This window comes from Apodemus sylvaticus, chromosome 14, assembly GCF_947179515.1.
Source record: "Apodemus sylvaticus chromosome 14, mApoSyl1.1, whole genome shotgun sequence".
NCBI lineage: Eukaryota > Metazoa > Chordata > Mammalia > Rodentia > Muridae > Apodemus > Apodemus sylvaticus.
Genome location: NC_067485.1, coordinates 72,794,609 through 72,812,794, shown reverse-complemented (window position 1 = coordinate 72,812,794; position 18,186 = coordinate 72,794,609). Strand labels below are relative to the sequence as shown.

Here is an 18,186-nt window from a genome sequence, read left to right as displayed (position 1 = left end):
AAACCACCGAATTGTTTTCCAGAGTGGTTGTACCAAGTCTTTGAGTAGATACCATGTAGCCATACTTTTGTTTCTATACCAACACCAGGCAGTTTTATCCTTATTGCTCTGCAGTACAGTTTGAGGTCACAGATATTGATTTCTTCTGAAGTTATTTTATTTTTCTTTTTTTTTTATTCGATATAATTTATTTACATTTCAAATGATTTCCCCTTTTCTAGCCCCCCCCTCCCCGAAAGTCCCGTAAGCCCCCTTCTCTTCCCCTGTCCTCCCTCCCACCCCTTCCCAGTTTCCCGTTCTGGTTTTGCCAAATACTGTTTCACTGAGTCTTTCCAGAACCAGGGACCACTCCTGCTTTCTTCTTGTATCTCATTTGATGTGTGGATTATGTTTTGGGTATTCCAGTTTTCTAGGTTAATAACCACTTATTAGTGAGTGCATACCATGATTCACCTTTTGAGTCTGGGTTACCTCACTTAGTATGATGTTCTCTAGCTCCATCCATTTGCCTAAAAATTTCATGAATTCATTGTTTCTAATGGCTGAATAGTACACTCCATTGTGTAGATATACCACATTTTTTGCATCCACTCTTCTGTTGAGGGATACCTGGGTTCTTTCCAGCATCTGGCAATTATAAATAGGGCTGCTATGAACATAGTAGAGCATGTATCCTTATTACATGGTGGGGAATCCTCTGGGTATATGCCCAGGAGTGGTATAGCAGGATCTTCTGGAAGTGAGGTGCCCAGTTTTCGGAGGAACCGCCAGACTGCTTTCCAGAGTGGTTGTACCAATTTGCAACCCCACCAGCAGTGGAGGAGTGTTCCTCTTTCTCCGCACCCTCTCCAACACCTGCTGTCTCCTGAATTTTTAATCTTAGCCATTCTGACAGGTGTAAAATGAAATCTTAGGGTTGTTTTGATTTGCATTTGTGTGAATATAATAGGTATGCTTCTGTATATTATCTTACCTCTTTACCTTGGGAAATTTAGTATTCTTTTTTTTTTCAGTAAATTTTCTGTTTTGATTATTCTGTGTTGGTAGGATGTTCATTTCTGGTCCAGTCTATTTTGTGTTCTATAGGTTTGCTTTATAGGTTGTTTCTCCTTCTTTAGGTTGAGAAAGTGTTTTGTTATTTTGTTCAGAATATTTTCAGGGCCTTGAAGGTGAGACTCTTCTTCTTCTATTCCAATTATTCTTAAGTTAGGTCATTTAATGATATCACAGATTTCCAGGATATTTTGTGTCAGGAACTTTTTAGATTTACCATTTTTTGACAGATTTATTTCTTGTATTGTAGCTTCTATGCCTGAGATTCTTTCTTCCATCTCCTGTATTCTTTTAGTTATGCTTGCATCCATTGTTCCTATTCTCTTCCCCAGGTTTTCCAACTCCAGGATTCCATCAGTTTGTGTTTTCTTTATTGCTCCTATTTCGACTTCCTGGTCTTTCATGGTTTTATTTATTTCTTTCACCTGTTTATTTGTATTACTCTGTATATTTTTAAAGGATTTATTTGTTTCCACTTTAAAGACCTCTACCTGTTGGGCTTATGTCCTGTATTTCTTCACAGGATTTATTAATTTCCTCTTTAAAGTCCTGTATCATTTCTATAAGATTGAATGAAAGGCCATTTTTTTGTGCTTAAGTTGTAATAAGATATCCTAGGCTTGCTCTAGAAGTTTATCTGTGCTCCGAAGGTGTCATATTGGCCTGACTTTTTAAATTATGTTCTTTTTAGGACGTGTTTCTATCTGTAGGACTTTGGTCCTTTGATGTATCTTTTATAGTAGGTATGGCGGGGGGATCTTAAAAACAATGGTCCTCCTATGGCAGGCCTCTGATCGATATCCTTAGATTGTGTGGTAATAGATCTGAAGGTCTCTGTGATTAAGTAGCTGCAGACCTATTGAAGGTTGAAAGAGAGAATAGGGGGAGAATGGAGGTTCCCCTGGGACATCTGGCTGCTCAGAGCAGCTGGGCTTGCTACAGAGGACTCAGAAAGCAGGGAAGATGGGTTGGGGACTGGAAGCTTACCTGTGTGTTTCAGGCTCAGCAGAAGAAGGTGGGCAGACAGGGAGAAGGAGAGTGGAGGTCCAGCTGGAATATGAGGCTGCTCAGGCTGTTTAGACATTTTTTGTCTTATTGATTTTTGCCTGTATTTTTTGATTTCTGATTTTGTGAATATGTGTGTGTGTGTGCTTCTTGGTCTCTTTTGTTTCTTGCCAGTCACAAAGAAATACAAAGAAAAGGCATGGAGTTGGGTTTGTAGGGAGGGGGTAAAACCTTGGAGAATTTGACAGAGGTGAAAATTATGATCAGATTGTAATGCTTTTTAATAAAAAAATTAAATTATGTATCATATATCATTGTTATACACTTAAATGATAAATAGAATAATCGCCAGGTGGTGGTGGCACACTCCCTTAATCCCAGCACTCTGGGAGGCAGAGGCAGGTAGATTTCTGAGTTTGAGGCCAGCCTGGTCTACAGAGTGAGTTCCAGGACATCCAGGGCTATGTTGAGAAACCCTGTCTCAAAAAATCAAAAAAAAAAGTGATAAATGGAATAATCATGTTAAGTTTTCTAAAATTTTCTGTACATCTATGAACACCAAAATCATTCAATATTATGCCAATATATAATAAAAGTATATGCCTCCTGGGAAAAACAAATCACCTTTGAATTGTCTGAAGTAATTATAGTAATTTAAACTTTCAATTATTATAGTAGTCATTCTCTGAAATATTTTGACTGGTAAAAGAATGTTTAAACAGAAATCACATTTCTTCTTACAGCAATTGTCAAAATACAATTTTGGGAGTCATTTAGGAAAAGTATGTGACATGAAATGTTTTCCTCTGCAGTATTTACCGCAGTATTGTGGAGTTACAGAACACCAAGTCCAGGCTTGCCTCTGAGAGAAGGATGAACAGGCTGTCACACATCCACACTCACCACAGATCTGTCTCAGAGGGAACCAGTGACAGCAGTCTTCAGAATATCTTTGGGTTCAACAGCATAGGGGCCACGATTTAAGTCCACATTCAAGAAGGAGAGCTTGGTGGAATAGCTTAATAAGGTTAGTTATGCTTTTGTCTCTCTAAGTGTTTCAGGTTTCTGATAGTATTGTATTTTAAGTTTGATGAACCACTGAAGTGGATAGCTGACACAAAATTCTCATTTTTCAGATATGCTCCTTTGTTAACCTGAGTCAGTAACTAGAACAAATTTGGAATATTTTAAATTTCTTTCCAGTTGGAACTTGAATGAGATTTCCAACAAAACCTGAATGTTTGTTGACAAGACACAGTGGGTAGAGGTTCTTGCCACCATTTGACCACAATGTTCATTCCCTGGACCCCATGTAGTATGAGGAGTGAACCTCTTTAGTGTTGTCCTCTGGCTATAACAGAGGAGGTGTGGCATGCATATTAAAATAACTTAAGGTATATTCCAATTACATCCGTTTTTTACCTTTTAGGTGACACTGTTTTATCTGGGACTTAAGTATTTAGTGGTTTTATAATCAATTTTTTGGGTCAATATCCACCATTTTCACTTAAAGATTGAAAGTTAAACTCTTAACCGCATGTGCATAGTTGAATTTAAGAATTCCTCCGCTCCTCTGACATAGGCAAATCCATATTTTCTCTCTTTAGAAAACAAATGGTCCAACAAATGAACAAACATACCAAATTTAAACAAAGCAAAATGATAAACCAACAATACATCACCCCAAGACCTTAACATCCAGGAAAAATCACAAGAAACACACAAAACTCATCCATTGTTAAGCGTTTTAAATATTTTTATATATAAGAAAGCATATATATCGGTAATCTTGCTTAATTATCCTTTAGTAAAAGGGTTCCAAAATGTAACTCAGAAAATATTTTAAGTGAAAATGTCTTTCTGGAAAGCAGCAGAAACTTTTCATATTATCCACTAATAACATTAATTTCTCTCCATCCCATTTATTTGAAAAATTTCTTATTTGAAATTTCCCTAAAACTATCATGGCTTTTAGCAGCACCCAGTAAGTATGTTCTGTTATAGTCTAATTGCAAAGACACAGTGAATAGAGATAATATTCATGTTGATACATATAATTGTTGAGATGGTGGAATTACATACAGAAATAAAACAGTGCAATTATAAGAATTATAAATCTGTTGCAGTTTTATTTTCAGTGTGTATCGCTACTATTAAAATGTTCATTTCAACAACCTCTTTTTTTGCTTTGTTTTGTTTTTTGAGGCAGGATTTCTCTGTGCAGCCCTGGCTGTTCTGGAACTCACTCTGTAGACCAGGCTAGCCTCAAACAAACTCTGAAGAAACATGGAACAGCAGATTATATTTGTGTAGATAGAAGCCCTTTGCTTCATATTTTTTATTGGCTTTATGTATAAAATGTAAAACACACAGGGGTAATCAAAAGGTGTCTAGGACAGCATTACACTGAAATTACATCTTTAAATGTATTACTTACATTATTTTGTACTTTAAAAAAAGACAACTAGCTGAGTTTTCATCATAACGTTTTCATGTTTTTGAAGGCAGGGCAATGGTCTAAGCATTTCCAAGGCATAAAGTTGGTCCACTCAAACAACCCTTGAATGAATGTGAAATTGTTAAATATGTCACAATACAGACAATTCTCATCAGTCATTACTGTAAAATTCAGGTAATGTATCCTTTTATAGGAGCATGATGAATTCTGATATAAGCAAAGATGGGATCCAAGCTATTTTGAAGGGATAATTCTCTTAATATTTTCAAGGACAAAGGAGGTCTGTGGCACTTGCAGTTTTCTTGGATTAGTTAGATCACGCTGGACTTCATAAGGAAGATTGAAAATGTCCTTCTGTCCATGTGCAAGACACAACTCCATAATGTGACCTCTGCTGCATGGCCTGCATAAGATACTGAGCTGTTGTTCATCAAAATCTTAGGGTTAAGCAAGAACGCAATAACACAGGTCCTAAAATTCTGTGGATGTGGCTATTTCAGCTAGCAATGCAAATATTATAGTAACGTGCAGCATCTAGCTGTCTAAATTTATAGCAAATGATGCAAAGGTCAGATAAGATATGGTATACCTGGAACTAGTACTGAGTTTATTATCTCTGGCCATTAGTGTGTCTCTTTGAATGTTTTTATGGTCAATGTCTCTTTGAATTTTGTCTAAATCTAAGGAGAATTTTTTATCAAAGTTTAGAGCTCTACGTCCAGATTTCCTTTTCACCTTTATTAAGTGAGCTTTCCCAGACCATTAAATCTCATGGCTTTGGTTACTGACATGGAGGATAGAGTCTTAGTGTCTGTGCTGTGATCATTGGCTATAACACTCATGTTCACTTGCAAATTTCAAATTCTGGATTACACACTCAATTCTATGTCGCAAAGCTTATTCTGTATTTGTTATTTTTAGAGTTTGTAGATAAATAATAAAATTATCCTTAGCTAGTTTATAAATTTTATGGCTAATATTGTAAGTTATATTTATATTTACCATGTAGAATTCTTTTTAATAACTAGAGTTATTTTTTCCTTTTTTTCTGGAATGAAATATGTGGATTCCTGCAAAATTTAAACAAGCTCCACTCCTGAGTTACCCTACCTTCTCTGAGATCAAGTATTAAAAATGTTCTACAGTTTCATCAAAGGTAAAATTGGCTCACTTCATGTTTTGATCAAGTAGTACTTCAAATAGGCATAACTTAAATTGCTGTGACAATCAACAAGTACCCTTTTGTGCTTGAGGCTATAACCAGACTCAGGACCTCATAGGTCCCCCACAACTGCAGTGACTCACATCCTTGCAAAACATTCATGTCTACATTGATACATTTGTTTGCTTTTGACCAAGGACCTTGTTCAGTGTATTCTCAAATCCACTGTCTTTCAGTATCAGTCTTCTGATCATGCTTTGGGATTTGGGATTGTTGTTATACACCAAGCATTTTTTAAAATCAAAATAATTTCTTTAATTCTGTGCTTTTCAAATATCTGTTCAGTTTGTCAACTATTACTCTAAATATTTCGTTCAAATATGTCAAACACACAATAGCCAGAAAACTATAAGTTGTTTCCTAAGGTAATACTGACTTTGAACAAAATGTTGATTTAATTTACTTATGAACCAACAGCTGGCCAGGTGCATTGCCAGTGGAGCACCTGTCTATTCTGAATTCTAAGTCTAATTACTATTCTAGTTCTTGGGCCCTAAGGGCACACTTGCATGGGACTGTTTGTTGCCTCAGGCCAGTGCCTCATACCTGCTTGCTTTGCTTTCTTTTATCTCATATATAAACCACATAGTCAATCATCATGGAGCATATGTTAGATAAGCTGTTGGTGAGACATTCCTTTCTCCAGCCATCTATGGCTTAGGCTAATAGTAGAGCACTTCAAGGTAGATGTCATGATAACCAGAGAGACTGCATGCTTTAGCATGAAAAATATTAGATAAAACTTTATGAATTTCATGGACATATTTTACTTATTTTCTTATGTCTCTCACAAAGTCTTTCATATATTTTTCTCATCTGGAACTAATACTTGAGTGTCTCAGTCACACAATGCCTCAATTTTAATTGGAAAAATCAGGATACTGTTTATTCTGATTGGACACATTACACTAAGACACTTGGAGTTTCTCTTTTTGAGTTCGTAGAGTGAGAGTGGGTCTAAAACCTTAAACGTCATAGTTTTGCTGTTGCAAATTTGTACATAGATTTTAGGCAGACATCTTTGGGATTTATGCAATCTGTTGTGAGTCATCTTTTCTTCCAAAAATGATGTACACACATGATCCAAAAACGTGCTTGTGTTGTCATTTTATATAGGGATCTTGTCACACTGTGTGGGACAGTCAGTTCTGTATTCTTGGTTCTCTGTATTCCCATGGCTACTCTGTGAATTCTATCACCTTGGCCAGCTTATTTTCGTTTGCCTTCATTTAATTTTATTTTAAAAAGATTTATTTATTTATTTATTTATTTATTTATTTATTTATTTATTTTATGTATAGGTTTGCACTGTCACAGTTTTCAGACATATCAAAAGAGAGCATCGGATCTCCATTTCAGGTGGTGGTGAGCCAGTCCCTGGTTTCTGGCAACTGAACTCAGGACCTCTGGAAGAAGAGTGAGTGCTCTTAACTGGTGACTCATTTCTCCAGCACTCTTCTTCATGTTAAACAAGGAACTTTGTTGACTAATTCAGAATGTTGTGTGGAGGTGAGAGGATGATATTGTCTCCAGGTATCCTATCTACAGCTTACCTCACGCAATTCAGCACAGGGCTGGGGACAAGCAAATCTGGAAGTTATGGGTTCACAAGTGTAGCCACACCCCATCCTTGTCTCACAGCAGAGAGAGTTTTCAAGGGGAGGAAAGGGAAGACCTCCAGTTGCCTTGCAGAGAGAGAGATCCTTGAGATTGGATTCTTAATGATAAGTCTGGGAGATAGTGGTGAAATCTGGGACTAGAGTAATATGTTTTATTTGTAGAGCAGAAGGGCCCAAAGTTCCTCTGCTCCACCCCAAATGCCCTTTGTTTCTATCACAGGTACCTTTTTGTAACTGGTATTCTTAGACACTGTTGTCTCCTACATATGCTGCTATGTCTTTAAGTTTGTTTTTGAGGAACAAATCTCCAAAAACAGAAGTTTGAAAACAAATAAGAGATTGAGTTTATCTCAGCTGTAGAATTATGGTCTTTTGTATTTTCCCTGACAATTGCCCCCGTAATGATAGCCCATCTGGGCCACCCAAATGAGCAATATGATTCTGTGACAGTGGCTGGTTAAATATGAATTTACCAAAAAGAAAGGCAAAAGGCATAAGTCAAGAAACTACACTATGGGAAGCTGTTCTAGGCAAGTTCTGCAAGATCATACAAATCTATGGAAAGGGAAGTCTTTATTTTTAAGTTTTTTAGGTTACTCCAAATGGATTTCAGTGTAGCATTTTCATATGTGTGTGTCATACTTCATTCTTATGCATCCCCAATCCCCACTGGCTTTCCCCATACACACAGCAGTAGTATTCTGATTGAACAAAGCCTGAGCTGAGTGAGACTCACAACATGACAGTATCATTGCATCACCATCCCCATCACCAAGCACCTCTTAGATTGCAGATCTCTTGGCACTACCCTGATGTATTAGAATAAAACAACCTGTGGGAAAATTTATACAATCTGTTAGTGAAGGTATTTATGGAAATTCATAACGACATTACTAGAGGAGTTGCGATGTATTTAATCTATGTAATTTTATTTATTTGCATTCTAGTAATTTCCCCCTCTCAGTCCCCCTCTTATGCTTCATTCCATTCCTCCTCCCTCTTGCCTCAGAGAGGGTGGTTCCCCCCACCAGGCCTCACCTTTTCCTGGGGCCTCAAGTCCATCAAGGTTTCAGCACATCATCTCCCACTGATATTAGACCAGGCAGGACCCTGCTACATATGTGTCAGGGCCCTTGGACCAGCTTTTCTGTGCTCCTGGTTGGTGGCCCAGGCTCTGGTAGCTCCATGGGCTCTGGGTTAGTTGAGAATGGTGATCTTCATATGAAGTTGCTCTCCCTTCCAGCTTCTTCAATCCTTCACTAATTAAAAAATCAGGGTTCCCAACATCAGCCCAATTGTTGGGTGTAAGTATCTCCTTCTGAGTCAGTCAGCTGCTGGTAGGGCCTCTCAGAGGACAGCCACACCTGGCTCTTTTCTGTAAGCACATCACAGCATAGTAGAGTCAGCCCTTGGTGGCCTCCCATGATATGGATCCAAAGTTGGGCTTGTCATTCGACTGCCTTTCCTTCAGTCTCTTCTCTATTTTTTGTACCTGATGTTCTTTTAAACAGGCAAAAGTCTGGGTCAGGTATTTTAACTGTGGGTTAGTAACCCTATCCCTCCATGTGAGTCTATGTCTGTCTCCTGGAGGTAGACTCTTCAAGTTCCCTTTCCCCAAAATGTTAGGTGCCCCCAATAAGTGTGGAGAATGTCTAACTTCCAGGAACTCTGGAACTTTCTACAGGGTCCTCACACCTCTCACTCCCCTTATTTTCATTCCTTGCCTTGATCCTCTAGGCTTCTCTCCAGACACTTCTTGCATACCTGTTTATGTTTACCCCCACCTCGATCCCTGCCTCCCTTTACCTCCTGTGAGTATTTCCTTCCTGCTTCCATGTGGGATCGAAGCCTCCTCATTTGGGCATTTCTGCTTGTTACAACCTAATGTCTGTAGGTTGAATCTGTACTTTTTGGCTAATATCCACCTATGGATAGCATGCATGTTCTTTTGGGTCTGAGTTACCTAATTTAGCATATTTTCTAGTTCCATTCATTTGTCTGCCAAATTCATGAATGTCATCATTTTTATTAACTGAATAGAATTCCAATGTGTAAATGAGCCACATTTTCTGTATCTATTCTTTGGTTGAGGGAAATCTGTGTTGTTTCTAGCCTCAGGCTATTACAAATAGGGCTGCTATGAACATGGTACAGTACGTGTCCAAGTAGTGTGGTGGGGAGTCCTTTGGGTATGTTCCCAAAAGTGGTATAGCTGGGTCATCAGGTAGAAGTATTTCCAATTTTCTGAGGAATCAGCAGATTGAATTCCAGAGTAGTTGTGCCGGTTTGCAATCCCACCAGCAACAGACAAGTGTTCCTCTTTCTCCACATCTTTCTCAGCAAGTGCTGTCAGTTGAGTTGTGGGTCTTCACCATTCTGATTGGAATGAGGTAGGAACTCACGGTCATTTTGTTTTATACTTTGCTAAAACCAATAGTGATATTAATCACATGGTATTGTTACAGGGACAGAGAAATCAATGGTATCAAATTGAAGATGCAGGAGAAAAGTCATAGACTTATGGACACTTGATTTTTGATAAAGAAACAAAAAAAATACAGTGGAACAAAGAAAGAATCTACAATAACTAGTGCTGGTCTAACTGATGCTCTGTATGTAGGAGACCAAATATATATCCATACTTATCACCTTGAGAAAAGCTCAAGTCCAAGTGGATGGTGTTCCTCAATATCAAACCAGATACACTGAGTCTAATAGAAGAGAACTTGTAAAAGAGTTTCAAACTCACTTGCACAGGGGGAAAATTCCAGAAGAGAACACCAATGGCTCAGGATCTAAGATCAACAATTGATAAATGGGACCTCATGAAACTGAAAAGATTCTGTAAGACAAAAGGTGGCATCATTAGCACAACTAGGCAATGTAAGGTTGGGAAAAATTTTTCACTAACTGTACTTCCTACTGGAGGCTAATATCTAAAATATATAAAGAACTCAACAAGTTCATCTACAAAAACCCAAATAACCTAATTAAAAATGTGGTACAGAGATAAACAGAGAATTTACAACAGAAGAATCTTGAAAGGCAAAGAAACACTTAAAAATATTCAAAGTCCTTTGTTATCTATCAGGAGTTGTGATTTTGATATTAAGTGAAACTTGAAGAATGATATTTCCTTGAATCCTCACAAGATATTCTGGATACTTATAAGGGAAGATAAATTAATTAGACAGACTAAAGAAATGTTACAGGATGGGTGGCATTCATAGTCTTGTTTAATCTTGCAATTGTCATAAATATGTATACATCAAATAAATCTTCACTATATTATAACCATCAGATTGGAAAGAAAACCCTGTAGGCTCCTTTCGGTTCTACATTAGAAAGAGGGGACAAAATAGTAAATATGATGTGTTTCCTAGTGATTCATAATTTTGGGACTTCCATAAATGATTACAATGACTTGCTTTCTGTTGGGGAGACGGTCTCCTGTCCTTTGCCATTATCATAATTTCACAATTAATGTTCATCCTCTAGAGGGCCAAAATTTTAAAACTCTCCTACAAGTTAAGTGTCTATACTTCTGTGCTCTTCCTCACCTGATGTAAGCATCCCTTCCCATGGCATATATGAGATTAGGGAAATCACTATTTTTATAGTGTCATGTGTTTTGCCAAAATATCCACTTCCTCTGCATCATATCTCTCAAGAAAAACATCCGAGGAACACTTTTGTCAGAAATGTTGCAAACATTTGGTAAAGCACTTTCCATTCTTCACTCCAATACAGAATATGTGGCATACTCTTTGAATGAAGTCTCAATTCGCCATGTTTTTTGAATGCTTCATAATTATTCCTATTAGTTTCTCAAATAATGTTATGAGATGAATATTTATTATTGAGTCTAGTTATATAAAATGTCTAGTCCCATTCTTGTTCTTATTGACAGGGTCAGATTGTTCTTGCATTTGACCCCCATTATAATCCAGACTAAATCTGGACCCCCTCAGCCCCATGCCTATCAGCTCCTTGCTGCACCACCAGTGTCACCCAGCCCAGTGGCCTTGAACAAGGCCAGCACTTCAGGCCTGGACTATCTGCCTTAGGCAGCTGTGCAGCCAAGCTGAGAGGAGTCGGTGGCCCTAAGTCAGTGGCCCTGGGGCACAGGCAGCTTGATCCTGGGCCTTGGAAGAGCCATGTACAGCCAGAGAGGGCATCCAGGAGAAAATTGTCTTTTATAACTTCGTGGCCTTTTGTCCTGCAGAAGCAGCCGTGAGAGAGAACCGGTGAAACAGATAAAACTGGTGAAAGAACTCTGGCCCACAGCTGACATGTAGATATTTGGGAGCATTAGTACAGGCCTCTATCTTCCAACAAGTGACAGCCCTCATTGTCTTTGGAAAGTGGGAATGTCCTCCATTACAGTTGTTGGAACAAGCCCTTAGGAAGCACGTCTTGGCTGAGCCATGCTCCATCAAAGTTCTTGACTAAGCTACAGTGCCCATCATAAAGCTTACAGATCAGGAGACTGAAGTAAAAGTATGAAAACAAAAATATAAAGCTCCACCTTCAACAAATTCCCATTAGTGGCATTTTGCCCCAGTAAAACACTGTGAATGAGGGCATTCCTGGATTCTTAGTTCAAACCCTGTTCTGACCCTGCCCGTGATTTTATTAGAAAGTACAAAACTTTTCTGTGTGTCAACTATGAAAGAGTAATTACTAATGTCCATCTCAGGGTTCTGTGAATAATAACTCAGTGTGTCCTTGCAAAGGGCCTGCCACATAGAAACATGAAAAGACCATTAGCTGTCTTAGGTGAATCTTAGTTTGTGCTCAGTATTTATTCTCTACTCTAAGAGTGACTGTAAAACTCAGCGAGCAACAATTTAAAACTGTCCTGATTAAGACATGAGTTCATTCACAGGAGAATTTTATTATTTTATCCAATATCTATTTATTGGTTCATACAATAAATATTTATAATATATCTAGCATGTATATAAAATATGCATATAATATAACCAAAACCCATATTGTAACACAGAAAATAAAATTCAAAAGGAAAAAAAGGACTTCCTATAAAAATTTATTCCATCAGTACATAGGTCGGTTTAATCAGACTAGAACAGTGTTCTATGCTGGAGAGCAAGACATTGAGTTGACCAAATTTTTTTAAACATTTGCAGGTTCAAAATGTTTTATGATTTAAAACACTTAGAACTTGAAAATGAGTTTAAGGAAGAACTACAGGACTTTTCACTGTGAAAAGGGTTGTTTAGAATTATTTTACTAATTACAATACATGTGCTGTTCTCTTGTGAAAATGAATGTTTTCTTCATATGTTAGATGACCCACCAGAAATGGAGGAGTATCCCTCTTTCTCCACATCCTCCCAAGCATCTGTTGTCACATGAGTTTTTCATTTTAGCCATTCTGACTGGTTTGAGGTGGAATCTCAGGGTTGTTTTGATTTGCATTTCTTGATAATTAGGGATGTTGAACATTTATTTAGGTGCTTCTCTCCATTAGATATTCCTCAGTTGAAAATTATTTGTTCAGCTCTGTACTCAATTTTTAATACTATTATTTGATTCTCTGGAGTCTAACTTTTTGAGTTCCTTGAATATATTGGACATTAGCCCTCTACAGGATGTAGAATTGGTAAAGATGTTTTTCCCAATCTGGTGGTTGCTGTATTGACCTATTGACAGTGTCCTTTGCCTTACAGAAGCTTTGCAATTTTATGAGATCCCATTTGTCAATTCTTGATCTTAGAGCACAGGCCATTGATGTTTCTGTTCAGGGAATTTCCCCCTGTGCCCATGGTTCGAGGCTTTCCCCCACTTTCTCTTCTATTAGATTCAGTGTATCCTATTTTATCTGGAGGTCTGTGATCCACTTGAACTTGAGCTTTGAACAGGCAGATAAAAATGGATCAATTTTCATTCTTCTATGTGTTGACTTATAATTGAACTAGCACCATTTGTTGAAAATCCTGCCTTTTTTCCTACTAGATGGTTTAGCTTTTCTGGTAGAGATTAAGTGACCATAGCTGTTTGGGTTCATTTCTGGGTCTTCAATTTTATTCCATTGATCTACATGCCTGTCTCTGCACCAATATCATGCAGCTTTTATCACTATTGCTCTATAATACATCTTGAGGTCAGAGACTGATTCCTCCTATGGTCTTTTATTGCTGAGAACAGTTTTGCTCTCTTGGGGTTTTTGTTATTCCAAAGTGATTTGCAAATTGCTCTTTCCAACTCTATGAAGAATTGAGTTGGAATTTTGATTGGGATCGTATCTGTAGATTGCTTTCACCAAGATTTGATTTTTACTATATTAATCCTGCCAATCCAAGAGTATGGGAGATCTTTCCATCTTCTGAGATCTTCTTTGGTTTCTTTCTCTCTTCAGAGACTTGAAGTTCTTGTCATACAGATCTTTCACTTGCTTGGTTAGAGTCACTCCCAAGATATTTTATATTTCTTATGACTTTCATGAGGTGTGTCATTTCCGTAATTTCTTTCTCAGCCTGTTTATCCTTTGAGTATATGAAGGCTACTGATTTCTTTGAGTTAGTTTTATATCCTGCCACTTTGATGAAGTTGTTTATCAGGTTTAGGAGTTCTCTCTCTGCTGCAATTTTTGGGATCACTTAAGTATATCATATCATCTAAGTAATGATACTTTGACTTCTTACTTTGCAATTTGAATGCCTTTGACTACCCTTTGTTGTTTAATTGCTCTGGCGAGGACTTCAAGTACTATATTGAACAGGTAGGGAGAAAGTGGGCAGCCTTATCTAGTTTCTGATTTCAGTGGCATTACTTCAAGTTTCTCTCCAGTTAATTTGATCTTGGCTACTGGGTTGCTGTATATTTTTTGCTTTTACTATATTTCGAAGTGATCCTTGAATTTCTGATCTTTCCAAGACTTTTATCATGACCAGGTGTTGGATTTTGTCAAATGCTTTCTCAATATCTAATGAAATGATCATGTGGGTTTTTTTTCTTTGAGTTTGTTTATAAAGTGGATTACATTGATGGATTTCTGCATATTGAACCACCCCTGAATCCCTGGGATGAACCATTCACCATCATGGTGAATGATCGTTTTGATGATTTCTTGGATTTATTTGGCAAGAAATTTTGATTATTGTTGTATCAATGTTCATAAGGGAAATTGGTGTGAAGTTCTATTTCTTTGGTCTTTGTATGGTTTCAGTTTAAGCATAATTGTGGCTTCATAGAACAAATTGGGTAGCATTCCTACTGTTTCTATTTTGTGGAATAGTTTGAAAAGTGTTGGTATTAGGTCTTCTTTGATGGTCTGACAGAATTCTGGACTAAACCCATCTGTTCCAGAGGTTTTTGTTGGTGGGGAGACTTTTAATGACTGCTTGTAATTCTTTAGTGATTGTGGGACAGTTTAGATGGTTTATTTGATCCTGTTTAGCTTTGTCACATTGTACATGTCTAGAAAATTGTCCATTTCATCCAGATTTTCCAATTTTGTAGACTACAAGCTTTTGTAGTAAGGACTGATGATTTTTTGAATTTCCACAGTTCCTGTTGCTATGTTTCTCTTAATTTCTGATTTTTTTTTGCTTGTCACTTTTTTTAATTTATTGATATATTTATTTACATTTCAAATGATTTCCCCTTTTCTGGACCCCCACTCCCCGAAAGTCCCAACTATCCCCTTCCCTCCCCCTGTTTTCCCACCCAACCCTTCCCAATTCCCTGTTCTAATTTTGTTCTATACTGCTTCACTGAGTCTTTCCAGAACAAGGGGCCACTCCTCCGTTCTTCTTGTGCCTCATTTGATGTGTAGATTATGTTTTGGGTATTCCAGTTTTCTAGGTTAATATCCACTTATTAGTGAGTGCATACCATGATTCATCTTTTGAGTCCGGGTTACCTCACTTAGTATGATGTTCTCCAGCTCCATTCATTTGCCTAAGAATTTCATGAATTCATTGTTTCTAATGGCTGAATAGTACTCCATTGTGTAGATATGCCACATTTTTTGCATCCACTCTTCTGTTGAGGGATACCTGGGTTCTTTCCAACTTCTGGCAATTATAAATAGGGCTGCTATGAACATAGTAGAACATGTATCCTTATTACATGCTGGGGAATCTTTTGGGAATATGCCCAGGAGTGGTATAGCAGGATCTTCTGGCAGTGAGGTGCCCAGTTTTTGGAGGAACCGCCAGACTGATTTCCAGAGTGGTTGTAACAATTTGCAACCCCACCAGCAGTGGAGGAGTGTTCCTCTTTCTCCACATCCTCGCCAACACCTGCTGTCTCCTGAATTTTTACTCTTAGCCATTCTGACTGGTGTAAGGTGAAATCTCAGGGTTGTTTTGATTTGCATTTCCCTAATGACTAATGAAGTTGAGCATTTTTAAAGATGTTTCTCCACCATCCGATAATCTTCAGGTGAGAATTCTTTGTTTAACTCTGTACCCCATTTTTTAATAGGGTTGTTTGGTTTTTTGAGTTCTTTATATATATTGGATATTAGCCCTCTATCTGATGTAGGATTGGCGAAGATCTTTTCCCAATTTGTTGGTTGCCGATCTGTCCTTTTGATGGTGTCCTTTGCCTTACAGAAACTTTGTAATTTTATGAGGTCCCATTTGTCAATTCTTGATCTTAGAGCATACGATATTGGTGTTGTGTTCAGAAACTTTCTCCCTGTACCGATGTCCTCAAGGGTCTTCCCCAGTTTCTTTTCTATTAGCTTCAGAGTATCTGGCTTTATGTGGAGGTCCTTGATCCATTTGGATTTGAGCTTAGTACAAGGAGACAAGGATGGATCAATTTGCATTCTTCTGCATGCTGACCTCCAGTTGAACCAGCACCATTTGTTGAAAAGGCTATCTTTTTTCCATTGGATGTTTTCAGCCCCTTTGTCGAGGATCAAGTGGCCATAGGTGTGTGGGTTCATTTCTGGATCTTCAATCCTGTTCCATTGATCTGCCTCCCTGTCACTGTACCAATACCATGCAGTTTTTAACACTATTGCTCTGTAGTATTGCTTGAGGTCAGGGATACTGATTCCCCCAGACTTTCTTTTGTTGCTGAGAATAGTTTTAGCTATCCTGAGTTTTTTGTTATTCCACATGAATTCGATAATTGCTCTTTCTAACTCTGTGAAGAATTGAGTTAGGATTTTGATGGGTATTGCATTGAATCTGTAGATTACTTTTGGCAAAATGGCCATTTTAACTATATTGATTCTACTGATCCATGAGCATGGGAGGTTTTCCCATTTTTTGAGGTCTTCTTCCATTTCCTTCTTCAGAGTCTTGAAGTTCTTGTCATACAGATCTTTTGCAAATCAGTGGCCTTCCTATATTCAAAGGATAAGCAGGCTGAGAAAGTAATTAGGGAAATGACCCCCCTCACAATAGCCACAAACAGTATAAAGTATCTTGGGGTGACTCTTAGTTTCTGATTTTACTAATTTGGGTACTCTTTCTGTGCCCTCATGTTAGTCTGGCAAAGGGTTTATTTATCTTGTTGATTTTTTTCAAAGAACCAGCTCTTGGTTTTGTTGATTATTTGTATAGTTCTTTTTGATTCTATGGTTGATTTCAGTCCTTGGTTTGATTATTTTCTGCTGTCTACTCATCTTAGGTGTATTTGCTTCTTTATGTTCTAGTGCTTTCAGGTGTGCGTCTAGCTGCTAGTGTAAGCTCTCTCCAGTTTCTATTTGGAGGCACTTGGAACTATGAGTTTTCCTTTTATTACTGCTTCCTTGTGTCCCTTATGTTTTCATATGATGTTTCATTTTCATTAAATTCTAAAATGTCTTTCCATTTTTTCTTTATTTCTTCCTTGACCAATTTATCATTGTGTAGAGCATTGTTCTTTTTCCATGTTTACGTGTATTTCCCTTGTTTTTGTTGGAATTTAAGACCAGCCTTAGTCCATGGTGATCTGATAGGGTGCCTAGGATTATTTCAATCTTCCCAAATCTGTTGAGTTCTGATTTGTGACCAATTAGATTGACAATTTTCTAGAAGGTGCTTGAGGTGCTGAGGGAAAGGTATATTCTTTTGCTTTAGTTTGAATTGTTATACAGATATCTGTTAGATGATTGGTTCATAAGTTTTGTTAGTTTCACTGTGTCTCTGCTTAGTTTCTGTTTACATGATCTGTCTATTGCTGAGAGTCTGGTGTTGAGTTCTCCCACTATTATTGTGTGGAATGTGATGTGTGCGTTGAGCTTTAGTGAAGTTTCTTTTATGAATGTGGTTACCCTTGCATTTGGAGCATAAACGTACAGAATTGAGAGATTATCTTGATAGATTTTTCCTTTGATCAGTATGAAGTGTCCTTCCTTTTTTGATATCTTTAGGTTGAAAATCAATTTTATTCGATATTAGAATGGCTACTCCAGCTTGTTTCTTGGAACCATTTGCTTGGACAATTATTTTCCAACTTTTACACTGAGTTAATGTCTGTCTTTGTCAGTGACTTGGGTTTCCTGTAATGATGGGTCCTGTTTGCATATCCATCTATTAGTTTATGTTGTTTTATTGGGGAATTGAGTTCATTGATGTTAATAGATGTTAAGGAAAAGTGACTGTTACTTGCTGTTATTTTTGCTGTTAGAGGCAGAATTATGTTTGTGTGACTATCTTCCTTTGGGTTTTATGAAAGGTTATCTTCTTGCTTTTTCTAGGGTTTCCCTCCTTGTGTTGGCATTTTCCATCTAATATCCTTTGTAGAGCTTGATTTGTGGAAAGATATTGTGTAAATTTGGTTTTATCATGGATTATCTTGCTTTCTCTCTATGGTAATTGAGAGTCTTGCTAGTTACAGTAGCCTGGATAGGAATTTATATT

General features: G+C 37.6%; 3 protein-coding genes and 1 long non-coding RNA gene across 11 annotated transcripts in view; 2 read left to right on the top strand and 2 right to left on the bottom strand.

The window, feature by feature from the left end:
* LOC127665122 (ankyrin repeat domain-containing protein 26-like) overlaps positions 1-18,186 on the top strand; it is a 922,395-nt gene that overhangs the window by 47,347 nt on the left and 856,862 nt on the right. The window lies entirely within an intron of this gene.
* LOC127665125 (ankyrin repeat domain-containing protein 26-like) overlaps positions 1-18,186 on the bottom strand; it is an 870,635-nt gene that overhangs the window by 233,975 nt on the left and 618,474 nt on the right. The window lies entirely within an intron of this gene.
* LOC127665128 (coiled-coil domain-containing protein 3-like) overlaps positions 1-18,186 on the bottom strand; it is a 738,150-nt gene that overhangs the window by 532,434 nt on the left and 187,530 nt on the right. The window lies entirely within an intron of this gene.
* Positions 4,697-10,436, top strand: LOC127665137 (uncharacterized). Its single transcript, XR_007973316.1, has 3 exons — positions 4,697-5,672; positions 7,040-7,247; positions 9,823-10,436. It is a non-coding gene; the product is annotated as an uncharacterized LOC127665137 (long non-coding RNA).